Genomic DNA, 23948 nt, shown 5'->3' with positions numbered 1-23948 from the left:
GATTGAAAAAACTATCTCTCGACAATCGTCTGTACCGAACGTTTAAGCCCCATTCGCACTTAATAAACCCTTCAATGGTATCCAATCGAACGATGTGTCCCTCGGTAATTGTTTTCACAACAATTCTTTAAGCTACTCTTCCACTCGAGCGACTGAAAAAACTATCTCTCGACAATCGTCTGTACCGAACGTTTAAGCCCCATTCGCACTTAATAAACCCTTCAATAGTATCCAATCGAACGATGTGTCCCTCGATAATTGTTTTCACAACAATTCTTTAAGCCACTCTTCCACTTGAACGATTGAAAAAACAATCGCCAGACATTCGTGTTTCTACACTCAGGTTCTTCGAACCCAATCTTTCACTTACAGTACGTAACTGCGATCGAAAGAATTACCATTTGTCGCTCGTTTATAGAAGCTACTACGATCGACTCGAGGAATAACACGCGTTGAGTAAACAACGACGATTAAATAATACTTAGACTGTCCCCTTAACGCGACGATTGTTGTTCCACGGGAGGCGTCAGTCGATTCGCGATGAACGACCTGCGCATTTTAAACAGTTGTTTGCCCAAAGGATCCCGCGTCGCGCAACAAGTAACCTAACCCACGTCGAAACGCTAGAAACTCGCCGTGAAATTCCACGCCGGTGAAACGTTTCGACCAATTATTCGCACGCCAGCCCTGATTCCCAATCAGTGGCTAATTACAACGTCGTCGAAATTACGTCCGTGAATGTAATCCGTAACCGCGATCCGTTCGCGAATCCGTTGAAAATTGCTCGTTGACCACAAAATTGTCTCGAGCACAATATTTCGAAGGCGATCGATCGGGGGTGCGGGTAAACTTTTCAAGCGTCACTTCGCGAGACTTGTTGCTCCTTTAATCGGTGAAAATTCCCACGAGTCGCTACCGTCTGGAATTTTCCCTCGACGAAAAGTTTCCCGCGGTGAATTATCGAACGGCGGGTAATTTGAAGAGCTCCCCTCTTAATTTATTTTTTTTTCTTTTTTTTTTATTCGTTCGGAATATTTCTCAGTCGCGTTCACTCGAACGGTAAGAAATTGGAAAAAGAGAACGATCGAAGCGCGTTGTAAAATTTCCGATCGTGTCTCACCCAACGGTGGAAATATTTTTATAATGATTCATGCACCCGTGGAGGATTCTTTGGTGATTCTTCGCGCGTCTCCCGATTCATCGATATTCCTTTTTTGTTTTTTTTCTTCTTATTCTTCTTCTTCTCTCGTTCGTCGAGATGAAGGTACTTTCGACCCGTCACGAACGTGACGATCGTCGATAAGCGTCCCACGTCGATGATAGACGCTGTTAGGTAGATCCGTGGCGACGTTCCAAAAAAAAAAAAAAGGGCACGATCGTCGCCGGGGCTACGTCGATAAGCAACGTGGATGGCGTGACGCAGAAGAGTTGCAGCCTCGTAAACTTTTTACCGGGAAAATTCCACGCCGGCGTGAAATTGTGTCCCGGGTCGTGAAATTTTCGAAACTTCCTAATCGCGTTCAAACGTCGAGAGTGGACGTCCCGAAACTTTTCGAGAAGAGGTTCACGTTGGTTCTGAATTTCGAAAATTACCAACTAATATCGACCCGATGGTTCTCAACCACCATCGAACTCTCTCATATACGTTCGATCGGGGTCTAATTGGACGAAAATTTCAAAATTACCAAACTGCGTCGATTCGAACGTCGAGACAGTGGTTCTCAACCTGTCTGAAGTAACGATCTGCGTTCGATGGGTATGGAACGAGGAACAGTTAGAAATTTCAGCATCGTGAACTGCGGGTTAATTGCACTGTCAGGTTGTCAGTGGTTCTCAACCTTGCAAAATTAGCAACGTATCGCAAGCTTTCGATCGAAACTACCACGAAATTGTCGAGACGTGATCACGTCTGTCGAACGTTTGCAATTCAGTTCGCACGCGTGAATCCTAATCGTGAATTCTAATTACCAACCAATGGGAGCCTCGTTCGACGAAGATTTAAGTGTCCACGCGGTCGTTCGAAAGCTGTGGTTAATTCACGGTGGATTGCGATCAAAATCGCGATCAGAAACGTTTTCCCCGGCTTGGACGTTTGAAATCTCCACGAACGGAAATAAATAAATGTAAATGGCGCGAGAGGCGGCAGGAGTCGTTCTGGATTTAACCGTGGCTCTCTCCGGTTTCCTAAGAGCCCTGTACCGTTGGAGAAACGCTGTTTTTTAAAGCCCTCTTCGCGCTTAATTCGATCCGGTACTTTGGTCTCCGCCCCGTTGCTGAAAACCCGTGGCTCGGGCAACTGGTAACACGTTTTACCATCGGGACGTGTTTACGTAACACGGTTGTAAAAAGGAGCGTTCGTGTAACTGCATCGGGTCCGCAACAGGGCTAAATGATCGCTCGACGTGTAATTGTAATGAAAATCGTTAACGAGCCGGCCGTAACGGCGCCCGCGTTTACGTTCCGTCGCGGTAAGTAATGCGATCAAGTTCGGTCCACGGTAACCTTTTAAACTTTTAAGCTGGACTCGCAACCTCGCAGCCGTTCTACAGACGTGTCACCGTTGTCGCCGTGGAACGTAATTACGGGGCGGAGTATCGGCCGAGGGGGGGAAAAAAACACACCCCATTACCGCAAACACAGGCTCGTAGCAGTCGCTAGGAACCGCTCTCGAGCTACGAATACGGCCGGATCGTAACTTTCGGTAGGACTTACGGCAACTAATTTAACGAACAACTATGCGGGCCCGCGTAGTTCCTTGAAACAGCGAGGGAAAAAGGGAGGAGGAGGAGGGGGTAGGGGATAATAACTTAAGAAGGGAAGAAGATCCAACGTACCGTCTGAAAAAGAATTTTTTTGGTAATTGCTTAACGTTGACGACCAAGGCGGAGAGATTCTCACGGAAGGATAGGAAGGTTTAGACGGTGAAGATTAATTGGCTTGAAAGAGATGCCAAGGTGTGTTGTACACGAGTAATTCGTGGACGAGTAATTCGTGTGCTTTGTGCTCTACACCGATTGCAACTGCGTCGAACTGGGGTCCACACGCACGGACTTACAGGGTCTACACGCACGGACTCACGGGGTCCACGCGCACGGAGTGACAGGGTCTACGCGCACGGACTCACGGGGTCCACGCACACGGATTCACGGAATCTAAGACCGAGAGCACATGCCCGAATGATGGAACCGCTAATACGAATTGAAAAACAGCACGGACTTACAGGACACACGGGATCCACACGCACGGACTTACAGAACTCACGGGATCCACACGCACGGACTTACAGGACTCACGAGATCCACACGCACGGACTTACAGGGTCTACGAGCACGGATTCACGGGGTCCATACACACGGAGTTACAGGGTCTACACGCACGGACTCACGGGGTCCACGCGCACGGATTCACAGAATCCACGATCGAGAGCACACCCCTGGAATGATGGAATCGTCAATACGAATCGAGAAACAACTCCATTGACCCCTTTATTAATTTTATTACGCTTGCGTCGTCTCAGAAAGAACGGTTCCTCGAATTTCACAGAGTCTCCGCCCATTGCACGGTGAAATATCGGCGAGCGGTTGGGAAATGATTCACGAGTGGTCCGAAATTGTGAATTCGCTCGCCGCCACGGTGAATTTAATTTCTGAGAAGTAACGTGGAGTGTGGGGGGTTGAAATTACAGAACGAGCAAACTAATTATGCGTCCCGTCGACGGAGCACGGTACGTAAATACAAATTATCATCGGGGACGCTCGTCGTCGTCCCGAGTATATCCCGAGTATTTTCGAAATCCACCCTTGGACGCGTTTCACCGTGGACTTTTTCGCCCTTCCGAGTGGCCCGCTTCGACTTCGCCGAGTCTCGAGTTCCTCCCGCGCTTCTGGAATTCCTCGAGGATCACTCGTTTATACTCGAACGCGCCACGTCGAAGCACAGAGGCGCTTAAAAACCAGTCCAAGGGAACGCTCCTCTTTGAAATCGTCGTCCCTACGCTCGTAGCGTCGGGCAAACACGAAGGACGCCGTGTTTGTCCTTCGAGCAACGCTTCACCTTCACAAATGAAATTTTTTTTAAATTCCCTCCACTGTCATCGCGCGAACCCTTCCCTCCGCATTTAAAGCGGTTTATTTTATTTCGACCCACTTTCGACGTTTATCTTCTTCGGTTGGGAATGCATCGAGATAACCGACCGCGCTCTGTTCATCGCGCGAACCACGAATGCGGAATCAGGACTGCGGTTTATACGTTTCTCTGTTCCATCTTTCTCGCTCTGAAGTTGATTCGACCCTCACACTTTGCTCCAACGTGTAGATGTATTTAATAGCGATACCATTTTCAATGAGAGATCGATACACAATGTGAAAATGGACAGATGGTTCAAGTGGATAGAGGAGGAGGTGATTTTCGGTTATTCTGTGTGTAAAACTGAAACGAAAATGAAGAATAAAATTTTTTCGTTCGAAGTCTCGTTTTCGAGGAAATTGAGTTGGAAAATTCTGTGGGGTGTGTGTGCACTTAACTGAAAAATATTCACGATACATTTATCAACGATTGTCATGTGTGCACTATCGAGTGAACTGGTCGAAATGACTCACGTGAGAAAATGATTGCAAAATAGCAGTGATTAACTGGAGCGATAATCAAGTGTTCGCACGTGCCCCGCACAATTTTCCAGCTCGATTTTCTCGAAAACAAGGGCTCGTAGAGAAAAACTTCATTTCTTCTTTTCGATTCAGTTTTACGTGTAGAACAATCTCCTACCCTAATACGCGAGAATTTATTGCACACAATTACAAATTATTTATCGAATAAAATTTCCCCGAGAGGTATATCATTTCTTTTTCTTTCATTTGAAATTATTTCTTTCCTAACGAACGAAATTACCATTACTCGAAAGGTATCCGTTCTCGAAGATCATTGTTCGAAAAAAATTACGAATAATGCAGGAGAGGGGGGGTCCACGAGCCCCCCCCTTTAGTTTTTACCGTGACGGTTCGTGGCTCAGTATTTCCGGGGCTAATTCGGTGGGCGTAAAATATACGAGAGCCGGGAAACCGTAAACTGAAATTATTTTCCATTGGCCGCAGTCTCCCACCGCGCCCTACGCCCCTCCCCCCGCCCACCCCCACCGTTTCCAACCTCGAGATTCCGCGCGCGTTCCCCGCGATTCTCGTTCCCCTTGAATACAAACGCACGGATTTCCTGCGCGGCTTTACGACGCGCTGCAACGAAACAATCTCGCCCGCGAGTTCACGGGCCTAGCTGTGCACTTTTATTTCACGAATTCGTCGTAGAACGAAAACTTTCCGCGAAAGTTGCGACCGATACTCCGGAAACTCTAAAACAAAGACCTATTCGTATTTTCGCGTGAAAATCCACCGACTGATCTGCAAATTAAATCAAAACGAATCACGTCTATTTGTGGATCACTCTTCACAAACTACATTGTTTTTTTTTTTTTTATACAAGTATTTGACACTGTTCTCGTGTAATACATAACTGGATGAAATTAGTGGTAATGTTACGAAAGATTCTTCCTGAGAAAATAGAATAAATAAAGAAACTGTGGAATCGAATTTGTTTACAAGCGGCTCGCGCAACTTGGCTACGAGATGTCCGATCATTGCTCGTTGTTTCTACTTACACGTTGTTTGCAGACACTGTTGGCGGTGTGGTACTGTCTGCTTTCGAGTTAACCAGCCGCGACTAGTTAGCACGTAGCGAGATCAATGGAAAGCGGAGTACAAGCATTGTCAATGTTTACGAACACCGTGGCAAGTAGAAATAACGAACAATTATCGGACGAGTTTGTCACTCTGCTCGCGGATCTTCGAAATCGATTCGAAGTCTCTCGCGGACAGATTTTATTCCACGTTTTACATTCACCTTTACAAGAACAATCGCGAGCCACTCGTCGCGAAGCAACCATCTCGAAAGTTTCTTTGCATTACCAACGGTTTCCAAGAAAGCGTCAGGGAGGTGCGTAACAAAACAGACCGTTAAAAAATCGCGTGAAAAGTTTCCTCGTATCTTCGACCAAGTTGCTGGTATCAGAGGGATGAAACTTCGGAGGGTAGTTTTTTCCGAGCTCGAGTCTTCGTGGCTGAGAAAAAAAAGAAGAAAAAAATAGAAGCACTCGTCTATTGTACTCTTTCGTTCCACGAGCGTTTGGTTGTACGAGATTTGTCGAGAACCAGTGCAACATTAAGACGACCGATGCATCTGCATTTCGAGAAATCGACTCTCGGGGGAGTTTACGCAAAGAATTTTATTATTGTTCCCCCATCTTTGGTAAACGATACTAACTCGCGAGTGTTTGCTCAGAGAGAAGATTATCCTTTGATTCTGGTATTTTATCGCACCTTCTCTCATTTCTGAAGAAAGTGGTACCAACGAATGATGAGAAAGTCTCTCTGGGTCTGAAAAGACCCATATGTGACAACTCCGTGTAAATACATCAAAGAAAGATTCTATTGTTTCATCGTACTTTTCTTAATTCCTGAAGAATGTACTGTATACACGATCATTGGAAAAAAGTATCTGTGGGTCAGAAAAGACCCGAACGTTGTCCAGCAAATTACGTAAAAAGGAACAACATTGAGAGAGAAAAAACACGATGGATACAACTAAGTATGGATAATAATGCGTCCAGAAGTTTGGACGAACAAATTCTCTACACTTCGAGCTTGAATAAATTAATATTTCGAGAGGAAAGGTTTAACTCGATCGTTGTAGGTGTTCGTAAGCTGACATTCTGCTAAAGGGTTCAGTTGTCACGAGATTGGAGGAATGAAAAAGAGGTTTGGTAACTCGGAGGGTATTATTGCGTTCTGTTTAGGATTCTACGATGGTTAACAGGCAATATGTTTAAATATTCAAGACGTCACACGAGACGTTCACGATTCTGAGGAAACGATTCGGTTCGCGACACTGTGGCCCGATTTTTCGAATTACGCGGGTAGAAGCGAACGAAATCAATCTTTCCGTACGTGAAATTGCCATCGAATGACGATACGCGCACGAATCGGGCAGACTTGGCTTCCTGCCGGGTCGTTAATCAAAATTTCAATGGAAACGCATCCCAACGTCCATAAATCGTCGCGTGGGAACCGTTACGATCTTTCGTTCGACGAACGTTGGTGATCGCTCGCATGTGTTTCCCGCGTCACGATCCACAAGGTGTTCCGCGTGACTGCATCGCGCTGTATCTTTGAAACGAATGGAACGAGGGGCGAACTTCCGAGAGCGGTCTTGAATTAAACATTTTTAGAAACCGTGTATTACCGTGCTACCATTATTCTCGTTGAGAATGCACGACTGCGGTGGGCGCTGCTACTCGAAAGTAGCGTGAGTGCAAAAATTGAAGTTTTATTTTTATTTTTTTTTTTACAAAAAAAAAAGTATTCTTTGCATCGATTGAACAAATAGAAAATTCAATTATGCGTTTCAGTTGTTCCATTCTTGAACGAAAAAAAGTAGAATAAAATTTACGAACGATTGTAAATCATACCTCCTTTTTCACCCTGAAAAAATTTACTTTCCGCCATTTTCCACAACGATGCTTCCATGTGGATTATCGTGCCGAAAAGTACGGTGTGTGTTAAAAAAAAAAAAATAACGCAATCCCGCTGTAGAAGTGTAATAATAATTACATGAATACACAGAGCATCCGAAACAATGTAATTTTTCCCTGCGGGGTTTTCAGCTGTAATTAACAATATAAATGTACAGAGCATCTGAAACAATGTAATTCTTCCCTACGGTTATTTGTCTCTTCGACGTTTTCAAAGATACGGTTCGATTTGGTTGCATTGAACGTTCTGTAGAAACGCCTCGATCGTTAAAGTAAATAAAACATGTAGCAGAGAGAACGTGTCGCTTTCAGATGGCTTCGCGTATCGGTCGGCTCGTTTGAACTATATATATATATTCGCATCTATCACCCACAGAGCAGACGTTTCTCCCTCTTTTGTTTCTTAATTTCGACAGGGACGAGATCACGCGAATATAATCGCGCCAGTTCTCGCCTGTCTGGCCCTCGTCAGGTTTTTTCGTGCCCGCGCTGTGATTGCAGAAAGCTGTGGTGCTTTAAGACCAAATATCGGCGAGAATTAGCGGAATTTTCCGAGAGGTCAACCACCGGGAAATTAATCACGATCGCCGTTGGGAAAATCCACACGGTGGCGCCATCAATTTTCTATTTTTTCGCTCAATCCGTTCCGCAACTCACAGCGGCCGGTGCGGGGCAATAAATCTTGCTCAGGGGTGCAAAGAAAGGGACGAAAAAGAAAAAAACAAAAAAAGAAAAAAAGTCGGGGAAGACAGGAAGGAGGAAGAGGTCTGGGACGATAAAAACTGTGGAGAAGTCAGTCTCCGTGAAACGTGTCAGGAATGCTCGTTTCCTGGAACGACGGGACAACCACGATACAGCATAAAATAGCGACGAGACCGATCCAATGACGTACCATTAATACTGACCCGTATCGGTCCCTCGGTATTATGTAGTGGTATCGGATAAGTATCGAAGTGAGTTGTCACTTGTTCGGTCAGACAGATTTCTTAGAAGGGAGATTGATTAGTCAACGGTATCAGTGTCGTATAAAAGTAATCATCGCTGGTTTTTGTTAGCCGGGACAAGGATCACTTGTTCATTTTTCTGAGAACATTCACAGCTACGTTTCTCGCTACTTTCGGTAGCCAGATTTCTGTCATAAATCTCTATTACGGAGTATCGACCCTAGAAATTAATTTACGTTAAGAGACAATGAGAAAGTAATTTGCCATCGTACGCTATCTACGGTCCAGTCGGGGTCCACGCGCACGGACTCACGGGGTCCACGCGCACGGACTGACGGGGTCCACACGCACGGACTCGCGGGGTCCACGCGCACGGATTCACGGACTCTACACCGAAAGTCACGCGCTCGCGGCAACACAAACCACCGACCGAATAAAATTTTACTATCTCCCTGTTCCCGTTGATACAGGAAGACTGTTCGGAGCTTTCCACTTGCTGTTTACTTTCGACCGTTTCAGCCACTTCGCCATTAATTACACCGACATCGGTCCCTTGATTTATTGGTCCACGAGACAGTTCTAAATGAGAAATACGCTGCTCGGTGAACTACCGCGTTCGTTTTTTTTTCCCGCGGTTTTCTTATCCGCCCGACTAATAACTGCGTCGCGTTTTTTTGTTTCACTCCCCCTGCCGCGTTTCTCGGAAATTTATCGTCATTGTTACGTCGTAAGTAATACACTCGTCTCGTTTTTTTCCCGCCCCGACTCTGTTCCGTTTCATCTTCCCCTCACTCGAAAGAACGTGACGTTAATTGGATCCGATACAACGTCGAGGATCTCCCGGAGAAGCCTTTACTACCGACTGGGGCATCTTTTGACAGCCGAGACAGCGGATAAAAACCTGTATCGCTCGTGTAATGTGTCACGATCCAAGGATATTGAAGGCGATTGCGTGCACGATATAGTAATTATTGGACGTGCCGCGACAGGTGTCCCGTTGGTTTCGTGCACCTTGCTTCTTTGCGAGATACACGGTGTTCTCGAACCAACGAACGATCGAAGCACGGTTCCAATTACTTAAATTTTAGACAGAGTTCTAGCTGTCTCACTGGATTCCAGCGTCTTACTTTCTCGACACACGGTGTACTTATGATCAAATCTCTGACCATACAATCGTATTTCAACTTGTTTGACCGTACACACGCATGCCTACTTGTCTGACCATACATCTATAATTGTCTGACCGTACACACGCATGCCTACTTGTCTGACCATACATCTATAATTGTCTGACTGTACATTCGCATTTCTACTTGTCTGACCATAGATGGATGTAATACCATTTCGTCAAGCCATATACGGGAGTCCTACTACTTGTCCGATCATATACGGTGGTCATACTACGTGTCTGAGCGTATACGGGTCATACTACTCGGGCACTGTAGCAACGTAGAATTCAGACAGCAACCACTTTGTTAATACTGAACCTAGACTATTGCCACAATAATCAAATTAAAATCCAATTCTTACACTTTCTCCCCGTTATGGCCTATTTGATTATGGTCGATACCTAAGCAAGGAAATCGCCACTTGAAGAGGGGCTTGTCAAATTCTGACAGTTGTTTACCTCTAAGGTGGCATTTGCTCCATACAAAATTCGACATATCGAAATTGAGGTGATTCGGTCGGACAATTAGACAAAAAAAAAGAGTTAGTAAATTATTGGTGAGATTGTCGCATAGCGCAGTCATTTGCCTTTCAAACAAGCGCAGGAGCAAAAAATTGAGGTACTTTTTAACGCAGTTATAACTATTTAAAGAGGCCCCTGTTTTTTTAGTCCTTGTCTTTCCTTCATTACTCGAGGTGAAGTAGAATTGACCCAAACCTTCGATCAGACAAGCAGTATTACCCCGTATATGGCCAGACAAGTAGTATAACTTCGTATATGACCAGACAAGTAGTATTATCCCGCCCATGGTCAGACAAGCAGCATTACCAGTCTGCGATCAGACAAGTAGTATTATCCTGTCCGCGGTCAGACAAGTAGTATTATCCCGTCTATGGCCAGATAAATAGTAGTGTCCAGTCTGTTGTCAGACAAGTAGTAGTGTCCAGTCTGTTGTCAGACAAGTAGTAGTGTCCTCGTTCGTGGTCGGACAAGTAGTATTACCTCGTACATGATCAGACGAGTAGTATTACCTCCGTATATGGCCAGACAAGTAGTCTACGTTACTATAATGGCTATAATATCGTTAAAAATCGTACTCATTTAGAGGAAGCGCGGTTGCGCTGTTCGGGATTCTTCGAGAGTGTTTTCTCAATACCCCCCTGGAACTGAAACTGTTAAGATAAGGGCTGATTGAAGCAACGCTTAAACTACTGATTTCGTACAGAGTTGTGTAGTTAGACGGTAGACGTCTCGCTGGATTCAAGTGTCTACTTTTCCTCGAGACACCTGGTGCTCCAAGATAAGGACTTATTGAAATAACGCTTAAACAAACGGTGTGTCGCCCGATTCGAGTGTTTCTTATTTTTCCTCGTGACACCAAGTGCTCGAGATAAGGACGGATTGAAGAAGTAACGCTGAAACTACAAAGACGATCTCACAAAGACACACGCGTGTCACCGAAGCGTTTCTTATCTTTTCTGGAGACTCGCCAAGACAACGAGTGATCGAAACAATTAGATCAAGTTACCGATTTTATTAAGTAGAGGAGGATCGTGTAGAGGTGACATAAATTTTCTCGAACGGTATATTTTACGAAACGAACAATCCGGAGCTACGAATTAATAGGAACAAGTGTACCATTGATCCGTGAAAGTGGTTTATTTCAATACTTGTCTCGAAATAGAGTATAAAGGAGATTGGAGGAGCACGAGGTTGTTTCTTAATCGAAGAAAGGGAACAGCGCGTCCCCGATATCGAAAATCGTGACTGAAAACTTAACGTTCGTTCAGGTTTCATAAATGTTCCATCCTTCGAAGTCAATTGGTTTTCGTTCCCCTCGCGGTGAACTTACCCTGTGCAACATTGATCTGTTTGTTTACTGACGTTTACCAGTATTCATAAATACAGTCAACCCTCACCATTCCACCGCCGCAATTTATGAAGGTAATAATACTTCATGCTGAACTCTCCAAGCTGTACATCATCCAAAATACGCATCAACCGCGAAATTGATCAAGTTTATCCAGCGAGAGATAACTACCAGCCCCCAGTTGACAATTTTCAATAAAAGTGGAATTTTCCACTATATTTATTTTCGTTATAAATCCGCCCGGAGGCGAATGAAAAATATTAATAACGATACATTTGGACTAACGCGTTTCGAGAAAAGATTTCGTTGGATATTTCCATCGATTTCTCAATTATTGCGTCGGATTCGTTTCGACACTTCCAACGATCGTGTGTTTCGTTTTTTATCGAAAGTGAGCGACGGTGAATTTATTCCACGTGTACGTCGAACACGTATTTAACGTGTAAACGTATTCACCGAAATTTACAGGGATACGTTCTCTCGCAGCGTGAGATACAAACCGTGGGCTTTGGGAAGATTCAGATCCATCTGGATCTCGACAGCTGTACCGTAGATACGTTTATGGTGGACGTTTCGTTACACGTCTGCGGCGGGTTTCTTGTAACAGCAAAGAAATTCCGATACGCCCAAGAGACACGAGATTAAAGGAGATAGCGAGCATTCCTCTCACGTTTTCCACTATTGCCGTACTTACGTGTTTTCCTGGGGCTTTAACGCGGCAAACCTGCGTGTTTGTCGTTGCCCCGGAACCAAGAGGAGCTCCCAGCATTTACCGAATCGATTCCCCGAACCAGATGGTATTTAAAACCACCCGACCAACATCGTTTAAAAGAATTTGTGGCTTAACCCTCGCGCGACTGGAAGCTTACTCCGACCGGTTAACTGTGAAAGACGAGTTAACTCGTTCTTTCTACTCGTCCGTATCTTTCGATATTTTCTCGATTTTTTATTTCCATATTCGTATAATAATACATAACTGTACCGTAATACTCGTACTGGCCGTATTCGTTAAACGTTACTATTGATTCATTGCTAAATCTATTATAATACATTGGGCTGTTTGGAAAGTCGTTTCGTTTTGTTTTTTTTTTTTAGTGAAAATGGAAAACGATTTTTTAGAGCGTATAAACATTTTGTTAAATTAAATATTCTCCATTTTGGAAAACGAAATGACTTTCCGAACAATTAAATATATTGTCAGTTTGTTTTTATAAGTGTATTTTTATTGCAAGTGAAAGTACTCGGTGTGTAAGTTTATAGGTTATGTATACGATGGAACGTGATTGGCGACGAGTGTTCCAATCAGAATTCGGAACACGTTTAAAGACTTGTGCATCTTCAGCAATACCTAAAGAATTGTTCAAGATCGCAGTATAGTTGGAATATTGTTAAGAAACACGAGAGATTCGATTCTAAATTCTGATATTTCTTCACCACATTATTCTAATGGCTGATTGTACATTAAGGTTACCTACGATAGAATAAATTTAAAAAAATATGCAAATCGTTTCTTTTAACACAATATTCGCTCTTTGGATTAATTCTCAGTCTTTCGAGTGCCGAACATAAATAACGCTAATCTATTCAAATAAGAAAGAAATAATGTACAATAATAAAAAGTGTATATACATTGTTATAAATTCAACCATTTAAAAATAAGAAAGAAACAATACATAATGATAAAAAGTGTACGTAAATTGTTATAAATTCAATCATTTATAAAAATAAGAAAGAAATAATACATAACGATAAAAAGTGTACGTACATTGTTACAAATCGAACCTTGAAATTGTTTTCGAAAAATTTCTCGGTGTCGTTGAAAACGAGGGAGGTATGACGCGAGTTTAGTCAAGATTGGTGCCACGTACCTTTAACGGTGTGTTAAATTATAAATGAGCGTCTTGACAGGATATTATCTTTCAAAGTCTGAGCGAAACGAGCTCCGCTCGAAATGTCGACGAACCGTGTTAAACGGTTCGCGGTGACACGCAGGTACTTGTTGAATACAGGAAAACTGGGGTTCAATAGGTGGTTGATGCGCAGCCCCCGCGTGAAACGTGTCCTCGAATGTGCTCGCTACCGGGGAAATCCGTGGATCGCATTAGCATATCAATAGGTCGTGTAAAAGGAAACATGGGACGAGATTCTTGATAACGATTACCATGAATATCAGCGATGTAATTCCACGTTCCCGTGTAATCGAGCCACCGGTGAGTTTACCGCTGGGCGTGTTGTTTGAGAAAAAAACAAAAAAAAAAAAAATACGAGATTCACCGACAAAGCTAATTTCCAACGTTATTTACTCGTGGTAACGCACAGTGGCCCGCGAACAATACTCGAACGCTTTGAAACCGAACGTTTGATCCTCGATACAAGAACATTCCATTACGATTTTTCAAATAATTATTACAACGATGTAAGCAACATTTACCGACCGTTTTCGCAAACATTAACTCCACGAACACCGCAAAACGATTCGAATGCTTTCGAACCGAGTGTACGATTCCATTTATTTTCGAAAGATATTTTGGAAACATCGAGTGCACGAATTTGGTAAAAATTAACAGAGAGATTGTTAAACATTGCTCAATTGCACTATTAATACAACTTTCTTCAGAAATTAATAAAGCTACGATCGAATGGTAGAATCTTTCTTCGAAGTATCTACGAGAGTGAGGTTAGGTTTCCGTGTCTGGGTCTTTTCTGACCCTGAAGTAAAATTCTTTCGTGACTCAATCGTATAAATCAACACAGCTTTCTTCAGAAACGAATAAAGCTACGATCGAATAATAGAATTCTTCCTTCGAAGTATCTACGAGAGTGAGGTTAGGTTTCCGTGTCTGGGTCTTTTCTGACCCTCAAGCAGAATACTTTCGTGATTCAATCGTATAAATGAACACAGCTTTATTCAGAAACGAATAAAGCTACGATCGAATAATAGAATGCTTCCTTCGAAGTATTTACGAGAGTGAGATTAGGTTTCCGTGTCTGGGTCTTCGGGTCTTCTCTGACCCCCAAGTACAATTCTTTCCTAACCCAATCGTATAAATCAACACACCTTTCTTTAGAAACGAATAAAAGTACAATCGAATAATAGAATTCTTCCTACGAAGTATCTATGCGTAGTAAAGCCACGGGTCAGTTTGGACCCACGCGGGGTCTCCCCGTGACCACCTGGACTCTCTTGCGAGGATTAAAAATTCTAAATATGAAATCTACGAATCGTCCAACGATCGTCGAAACGTTTGGCAGGGTCTCGCGATTTCGAGGAAATTAGGCGGTCAATGGGACCGATGGAATCGTTAGACGAGCTCATTAGCGTAATCGAGTCGGCGGGTGCGAAATAATCGCGGGTAATGTTTTCTACGTGGTGCGCAGTCGCGTTCGAGTTCCACCGTATTACAGTTCGGTCGAATTATTAACGGACGTCATCGCGACGCTCGTTAGGCGTGCCATGAATCATCTTCTGCGATTCGGTGGATCTATTTAAAGCCAATTGTCGTGGGTGTTTCGGCATCATCGGGTTCCTGCATCCAGGAATGGCGTTGCCGCGACGTGATATCGCGCGACGATGCGATTTATCGATCGATCGATCGATCGAACGCCAGACACTGGGTTAAACACCACCCGATAACGATTCGCGTATCGATGAAGGTTGTGTTCTCGTTCGACCCTTCGTTCCATGGTGTTTGTAAAAATTCAACGTTGCAGAAACTCCTCGTCAAACGACGATACAGGCGATCGTTAAGAGTCCCTAATGCAGTATTTCGAACCTAGAATGTATTAATACGTTGGTGGTTACGTCACGAATGCACTCGAGAGATTTCTATGTCAAAGGAGAGATATTGTAGCGTGTGCAGTACGGTATGCCTTTGTTTGGTACGAACTTGTCGAAGAATAATCCCTCTTTGGTACACAGAAATTGATCATTAATGCTATTAATCGGTATATTGTGAATTTAGAGTATATTAATACGTTGGCTGTTACGTGTGCACTCGAAGGTTTCTGTTTTGTGTCGAACGTGACTGATGTTATTATTGTGACGTGTACAGGGTAAAGAAGCTTAGTTTGTTTATGTAAACTTCTGACTTGGAACCTCTTCGAGTTAGAAATGTTAGTGGTAACTGGTGATGCGTGAGTAAAAATAAATTGTACTGTACGTGTAAGAAAAGATTGCGTCTGGAATTATGGGAGTTGATTTCATCAAGGGCAATCTTGTCAAACGGGAACAGTACATAGACACTACACTAGAAACTTAAATTAAGGATCTAAATGTTCACAGTAAGTAAACTATACTTGTTTAGAATACTTATGCTATAATTTTGGTTCCAAATGTGACAAGTAAAATGTATATTTGTACTTTCTAAATCAAAATAACTCGAATGCTTTGAATTAAAACAGAGAAAATTCAACAGAGAAAAATAAATAAACGATGTTGTAATTAAATAAATTTGGAAGTGTCTGCTGCTCGTTTTGCATCGATATTACAAAAGAATAATCTATAGTTTTTCCTTTACGGTAGTAAGAGCAATTTAATTTAATACACGAGTTTGTTTCCTTGAATGTAATTCTTATTATTTGTTCAACGTTTTATGCAAACTTTCCTACTTTGAAAGTGGAAAATCATTCGTCAATTTAACGATATTGATTGTTCTGCGTAGAATTTGCCAAACAATGTTGACAAATCTCCCTTATTAATCAAACGATTGCTCGGATGGTTCTCAGAATATTTGCTGTGTTTAATAAAACTCTTTGACGTAGTATATAAATTTCGACCCACTTCTGTTACCTTAATTAAACGTACACATTTAATATTTGAACAAGAGAACAATCACTTCAATAATTGTATTACTTTAATTAACGAACAAAGCATTAGAAATTTTCCATCCTGCGTCTCGAAATCATGGCTCTATCTCTTTCATGCATAATGAACTCCAACATTCGTTCTCTCAAGGTCTTACAACTTTTGTCGCCCTCTATTCAATACATATTATTCACCGTCGGTTATTTTACGCATAATTAATATCACACTCAGTTCCTTACGTATAATTATTCCCACGTACCCACGTGTAACCTTTCACAACCAATCTAATAAATTCTCGTTACCGTAAAGTAAACCCTACAACAATTTTATACATTCACCCCGATGTGTCACAATAATCAAAAAATCAAAATTCGTACGTTCAAGTACACGATCAAAAATAGAATACTCAATAGTATAGAGAAAAAGAAGGTTGTATCTTCGAAAACTACGTTGCAAAATTTAAAGTAACTTTCTTAAACGAAACCAATTCGAAACCAGTAATTTTGAACAGTTGCTAAAACAAATAATAACGTTCAACCTTCTCTAATAAATGATTCAGAAATTTTCACCGAGTATTGTACACGTTGTAGCACCTTTCGCGGTACAAATAACTTATGCGTTGCGTTCGAACGTTGTTTCGATAGATCGGAGCGAGACGCGTTTCGATTCGAGCGGGACACGCCAATTTCATCGCGATTTTGTTTGTAATTGCCAGATACCCGGTGCATTGTTTGCACGGAAGTTAACTCCGTACGGGAAACTCGATATCTCGAATGCAGGTGAACGCGCAGCGAACAGCTCGAGGACCCTGCCCGAACGTTTCATCTCATTACGTATTGCTTATTTGCTTGACTCGCTCCCGTGCGTGTTTAGACCCTTTTTGAATAATTTACAACGCGCCACGGTTGCCATTTTCCATCGAAACGCCCGCTAATAATTCGCTTTGTTCGAACGCGCATTGTTTCGCCAACGAGAGACGCACCGTCGTTTTCTGCGATCGGGAATGCAACGATCGGATTCGTCGCTTGGAATCAACGACAACGCAATTTCGATTGATTCGCGGGGTTCACGCGGAACCGGGCAGCGATTTTTCCCGCGGAATTTTCCACTTGGGTTCGATGAAAGAATTGCAAAAATTGAAAACATTCCGACGCTTCGTTTCCGGCGCGAACCTGGGCGATTGTTTCTTCTCTTTGTGTATTTTTTTTTTTTTTTTTTTATTTTTGGTACTTCGCGCCGTACAGTTTACAATTTATACGATTTGTACATAAATTGCCGCGATGAGAAATCCTTGGTGCGCTCGATTTAAAATTCTGGTTCCATTCGAGGGAGATTTAATGAATTGTAACGATTGCAGGGAAGTGTATACGAAGTGTGATAATCGTATTTGAAGAAACGGTCGAAATTGCGGAGGATTGTTGTAAATGGCCGAGGAATTTGTTTAAAGTATGGATGATTGACTGAACATCGATGTTTAGGGGATTGTATTTGAAGTGTGATAATATTTATCAGAACATCGATGTTTAAGGAATTGTATTTGAAGAAAGTGTCAAAGTTGCAGAGAATTATTGTAAATGGTCGAGGAATCTGTTTAAAGTGTGGATGATTAACAGAATATTCATGTTTAAGGGATTGTATTTGAAGTGTGATAATCGTATTTGAAGGAAAGGTAAAAATTGCAGAGAATTATTGTAAATGGTCGAGGAATCTATTTAAAGTATGGATAATTAACAGAATATCGATGTTTAAGGGATATATTATAAACTGTAAGAAAATTGATTATCAATTGTTTAAGATTCTTCGATCGAGGAAGCGTATCGGAAATATCTACGTTGCTTCTCGTATAATTAATTGGAATAATTGTTCGTCGAGTGAAAACAATTTCGAAGGTGTTTAATTTTCGACCGTATAATTCGGATCTTGAACGCGAAACACGAATGTATCGATGGAGAATTTCAAATAATAATTTCGTTTCGATGCGCGACGCAAATAAGTGACAAAACGTTTGAAGATAATTATTTCCATGAGAAGTGTCCAATGTAAATATCTAAACGTCTAAAATTACGTATTTTCGTATTCAGAAAGGAAGAATCGAGCCTTTTTTATCAACGGTGTTGATAAGTCACCGCGGTTGGATCATATACTTCCATTAAAATCGAAGTTGTCCACTAGAAGCATTCTTTTCAGCTTTCTCCAGTATCTTATCGCCTATAATTAGAGATCTACACCCTATCACACTTCAAGAACACGTTAAAATCAAAGTTGTCCACTAGAAGCATTCTTTTCAGCTTTCTCCAGTATCTTATCGCCTATAATTAGAGATCTACACTCTACCACCTTTCAAGAACACGTTAAAATACAAGTTGTCCACTAGAAGCATTCTTTTCAGCTTTCTCCAGTATCTTATCACCTACAATTAGAGATCTACATCCTATCACTCTTCAAGAACACCTTAAAATCAAAGTTGTTCACCAGAAGCATTCTTTTCAGCTTTCTCCAGTATCTTATCGCCTACAATTAGATATCTACACCCTATCACTCTTCAAGAACACGTTAAAATAGAAGTTGTTCACCAGAAGCATTCTTTTCAGCTTTCTCCAGTATCTTATCGCCTATAATTAGAGATCTACACTCTACCACCTTTCAAGAACACGTTAAAATCAAAGTTGTCCACTAGAAGCATTCTTTTCAGCTTTCTCCAGTATCTTATCGCTTATAATTAGATATCTACACCCTATCACACTTCAAGAACACGTTAAAATCAAAGTTGTCCACTAGAAGCATTCTTTTCAGCTTTCTCCAGTATCTTATCGCCTATAATTAGAGATCTACACTCTACCACCTTTCAAGAACACCTTAAAATAGAAGTTGTTCACCAGAAGCATTCTTTTCAGCTTTCTCCAGTATCTTATCGCCTATAATTAGAGATCTACACCCTATCACTCTTCAAGAACACGTTAAAATCAAAGTTCTTCACCAGAAGCATTCTTTTCAATTATCTGACTCATGGAAGTCAATCCGTTGAACTTCGACAACTCGAAGTCGAAAAAAGCTTGGGGATCGAACTGGTCGAAGCTCGACGATAATTTTAATCTTTCAAGTATCACCTGTTACGCAGAGACAACGAACAGCGGACGCTCTACATGCCGCGTAATGGCGGCAATAAAATCGTACGATTCCACGGACTGGCCCACAGCTGTGGCTGTCGACTTAATTAACCATCGCTCTTCCACGGAGTCCACGCCGTGGTCTCTTCGTTCTCTCTGGCGAAATTGGCGCGTTTCTATCGATCGTTTCGAAGTGTGTACCAACAAGTACGACTCACGTTGGAAAAACAGGTCGGTTGTGTTCAAATTCGACCGCGTCGCTCGTTGTCATATTTCGTTGAAACGTGTGCACGATCGATAAATCGGTCTACTCGAAAGAAAGGAACTGTACCACGTTTTTATCTCGTAGATTATTCTCTTCGTTTAAACCACTGTAAACGTTTCAAACTTTTCCAAGAGTTTCGAGGTTAGATTAATAACAGCTGTACAGATGTACCCCGCCCCCTCGGGCACCATAACCTATAGTTACTTTTACTTCTGAGTTAATGTTTTTTTTGCCCTCCCCTCCTTTTATTTGCGTACAATCTTGCTGCAATAAATTCAGGTCGACTTCGTTACTTATCGACGAGAGCCACGACTTTAGAAAAGACTACTCCGGTAGTTTTTACAGATGTGTATCGTGCACGCGCCTCGTTTCGCCATTTTAGATAAAACGGGACATTTTTAACGCCACCTGGATAAGAGTTTATCGCGTTATTTTCTCAAATAAAGCCGATCGTACCGCGCAGATACACCGCGAACCGTGGTCGAGTGTAACGGAAAAATTAAAAAATTCGAAAGTACACGAACGTTCGAAATTGGCGCCATTTTCAAACGACGCGGAGAATAATAACTTTGTAGGTTAAGTCGATTAACCCTAATCGTCGCTCGAGGTACGATTATCGTACTCCGCGATACAAATGATACTCCCTCGCTAAAGAATCGCGAATCTGTTCAATGGAGTGTATTAACACCAGGATTGAAATTAATTGTTGAAAAATGAATGAATCGCTTCATAATCGGATCTCCTTCACAACAAAGGAGTGGACGTCTCCTCGATAACTCGACAATGTCCGCTTCTCGTTTTGCATCGATATTTCCAAACAAACGAGGACAAATTCCTCTAATTAATGCAACGACTGTTCTCATCTTTCACGCGACGCTCGACAGTCAATACGCATCGGTATTAACCGAGGTGTCATTGGATCATGGTCATTGGTTCTCACTCGCGAAACGGGACGAATACGATCGATATTAAAACACGTCTTGATAAGAATTATCACCGACCGAGCGATTGTTATTGCCACCGGGCTTGCAGACCCGTTAGGAGCGCGTTCAACCTAACCAAAGTAACAATATTTTACCCCGAATGGCTGAACAAATTTAAATCACACAAAGTACCGGCCCGTAAGCCGTCGATTCGTCACGGGTTCGAAATCCTCTCGAGCCTCCCTCCGCTTCGACATCGCTATTCTACTTGGAAATTAATTCGCAGTTAACCCTTCAGTAGCCCCGTCGGGGATCTAGAACCCCGCCGAAATTTACATTAGGAGATTGTTACCTCGTATAAAATATTTTCAATTTCGAAATATTTAGTACGCTATTACGGTGGACGTGTTGAATAATGTATTCGCGCGAGTAGCAACGGTGTTGTCTTTTGAGTTTCAACCGTGAGTTGAGGTTAAGTTAAATTCAATTCGAAGAGTATGGTTTGAGTTCATCAAGTTTTCAATTATCAGTTGAGCTCGTCAAGTTTTCAACTGTCGGTTGAGTTTATCAAGGTTTCAACTATCGGTTGAGTTTATCAAGGTTTCAAGTATCAGTTGAGTGTATCGTGTTTTCAATGATGAGTTGAGTGTATAAAATTGTCAACTGCAAATTGAGAGCATTACATTTTTAACTATAAGTTAAGTACATTGTGTTTTCAACTATAAATTGAGTGCATTGAATTTTCGACTATAAGTTGAGTGTATTATGTTTTCAACTGTAAACCGAGTGCATCACATTTTCAACTGTAAGTTAAGTGCATTGTGTTTTCAACTATAAATCAAGTGCATTGCAGTTTCAACTGTAAGTTAAGTGCATTGTGTTTTCAACTATAAATCGAATGCATTACATTTTCAACTGTAAGTTGACTGTATTATGTTTTCAACTGTAAACTGAATACATTACATTTTCAACTGCAGGTTGAGTGCATCGTGTTCTCAACTATAAGTTGAGTTCATGAAAATTTTAATCATAAGTTGAGTTTACCAATATTTCAATCATAATCTCCTCACATTTTCAACTAAGATATCGGACAGTATTTCGAATTTCGTATACGTTCGTACTTAATTTTTCATGCGTAGAAGTAATAATTGTTCAATGACAAAACGTATCGTTTAAATACATTGTCACTACCCTCGCAATCGTGCAAAGAATTTTTTATTCTAACAACGATATTCGACCACTCGAGTATTCGAAGTTTACTCGTAGCATTCTAATACTTGTAAATTACTGAAACGTAGTTGTTACTTGTTTACTATTTATTTTTGAAACTAGCGTGTACGATGTGTATTTGGTTACGCCGATGTGCTAAAGGATACGAATAATTCCACTTTATCAGCCGGTGGAATCGCAACAGCCTCGATTCGCGTCCATAACTTTTCACGATAGTATTAATTAACACACCGCAAGTGGTCCGCGTGAAATTACGAGTTCGAGTATGAGTCGACGCCACGGAACGCGTGTAATCTTTCTCGTCAATGGACAAGTCGACTTTGAAATCGTTCGATTTAATGCTCCCGATAATATCAGACGAACGGTACACAAGTAAACATAGGTGAGAAATGAATCCTTTGAACGCACCTTCCAATCAAAAGCGAACCGTATATTCGTCAACCTTCTCTCTAATCCATGGACATTTATCCTCTCCAAGGATACCGTACAAGGACGTTTAATTCCCAACGTACTTTAAATATCGTACCAAGAAAGTTAACAAAACATTCGTAACCAAATTTCCCAATAACGCAACAAATTGACAACTACAATTATCTTTCCAAATTATTCGTTTGTTCGGAGAGTCGTGTCATTTTCCAAGACGAAAAATATATATAATTCAATAAAATGTTTGAACACTCAAACGAAAACCTTCATTTTCACCAAAAAAAAAAAAAAAAAACGAAACGACTTTCCGAACAACCAAACAATTCCACCAAAAATAATCAAACGTTACAATAACGAAATCTTGAAAAACCACTTTGCACCCAGAGAGTTGACTTGATCGATCAACCTCGTCCCTATCATGCGAACACCTACGGAGCCAACATCGTCATTCGACGTTCAAGGAGAAATCGACGTTCAACGCGTAGACATTTTTATTACACGCAGTTGTAACACGGCCACACGCAAACGCGAATTAGAGCCGCTAACCTTGAAAACAGCTACCAGCGGCGTATCGTTGAAAAGTCGCGTGTCCACGAATCCTAAGAAAACATCCGAAGCACCGCGTATCGCAGCGAGAAAGAAAGATCCTGTAGTGTCACCCGGTGTGACACTCTTCAAACTCCCCTGGCGCACTCCCCTCCGAATTCAATTTTCCTTCTCCCTGCGATACATCGTCTAACGGATGTTCGCGAAAGAATATTGCATCCTGTTCACGAGCGTGTTCGATCGCGAAGTACCCGCGCCGCGACAATACTCTAAACCGTCGTTCGATATCCTCCGCGAGACAGGTCCGCGTAACGCTATAGGTGTGCAACTCGCTAAACGAATTCGAGCCTGTTGCAACTCATCGACGGAAGAACTCGCGGTGACGCGTACCTGTTACGCCGCAGTCGAGCGCCCCTTTCCCGCGTCGTCCTTCGACTCGCGTCTCCTTGCGGACCCTAACAGCGATGGATCGTCCTCGCGACGTAAACACCAGGGTGAACGTACAGCGACCGACGGACAGGACTATAGCGAACCAACTAACGTACGAACGAACGAGTCTACCGGTTCGTGGAACGCGGCTGCACTGACGGGACGGACGGACGCAACCGTTCGCGTCACGACGCCGCTCTGACGGACGCCGGCGTCTCGTCGCCTCGACCCGGCCGTACCAGGCCTTGCACCCTCTCCGACACCCCTTCCGTGGGAATCTCCTCCCTCCGTGTTGGTGCGCATGCGCGGACGTGCGTCGACGACGTTCAGGACATCGTCGACGTGCACTCACCGTGGACCCCTACACGCCAAGGCTTACGGGGTAGGTGGATAAACGTGGGCAAACGTCGTGTGGGTGCAACCGGCGTCATTGACGCGACGCGTAAATTGCACCCTGTAAGATTGATACCCCTTTATTGGCACGGGGCAAGTTCAATATCGCGTGGACGGTGGTCGCTTTCGAGCTAATCGGGAACGATTTCCTTTCCTCGAACGCGGGGTTGGTGGCGATTCTTTTTTTCTTTTTTTGGTGCAATGTTTAGCTTCGAGGTCGAGTAAGGGTCGGTTCGATGGAGAAACATGTTTGGAGAAACGTGAACG

At 42.6% G+C, this 23948-nt stretch overlaps 1 protein-coding gene across 1 annotated transcript in view; it reads right to left on the bottom strand.

The window, feature by feature from the left end:
* Positions 1 to 23340, bottom strand: part of LOC143145990 (uncharacterized) — a 164596-nt gene extending 141256 nt beyond the window's left edge. Inside the window, exon 1 of the mRNA XM_076309898.1 lies at positions 23250 to 23340. The gene's annotated coding sequence lies outside the window, so the exon portion shown is untranslated. The remainder of the gene's footprint in view (positions 1 to 23249) is intronic.
* Between the last annotated feature and the right edge of the window lie 608 nt (positions 23341 to 23948).

The sequence above is a fragment of the Ptiloglossa arizonensis genome, chromosome 4, assembly GCF_051014685.1.
Source record: "Ptiloglossa arizonensis isolate GNS036 chromosome 4, iyPtiAriz1_principal, whole genome shotgun sequence".
Taxonomy (NCBI): Eukaryota; Metazoa; Arthropoda; class Insecta; order Hymenoptera; family Colletidae; genus Ptiloglossa; species Ptiloglossa arizonensis.
Note: the sequence above shows the minus strand (reverse complement) of the source record. Positions and strands in the feature narration are given on the sequence as shown.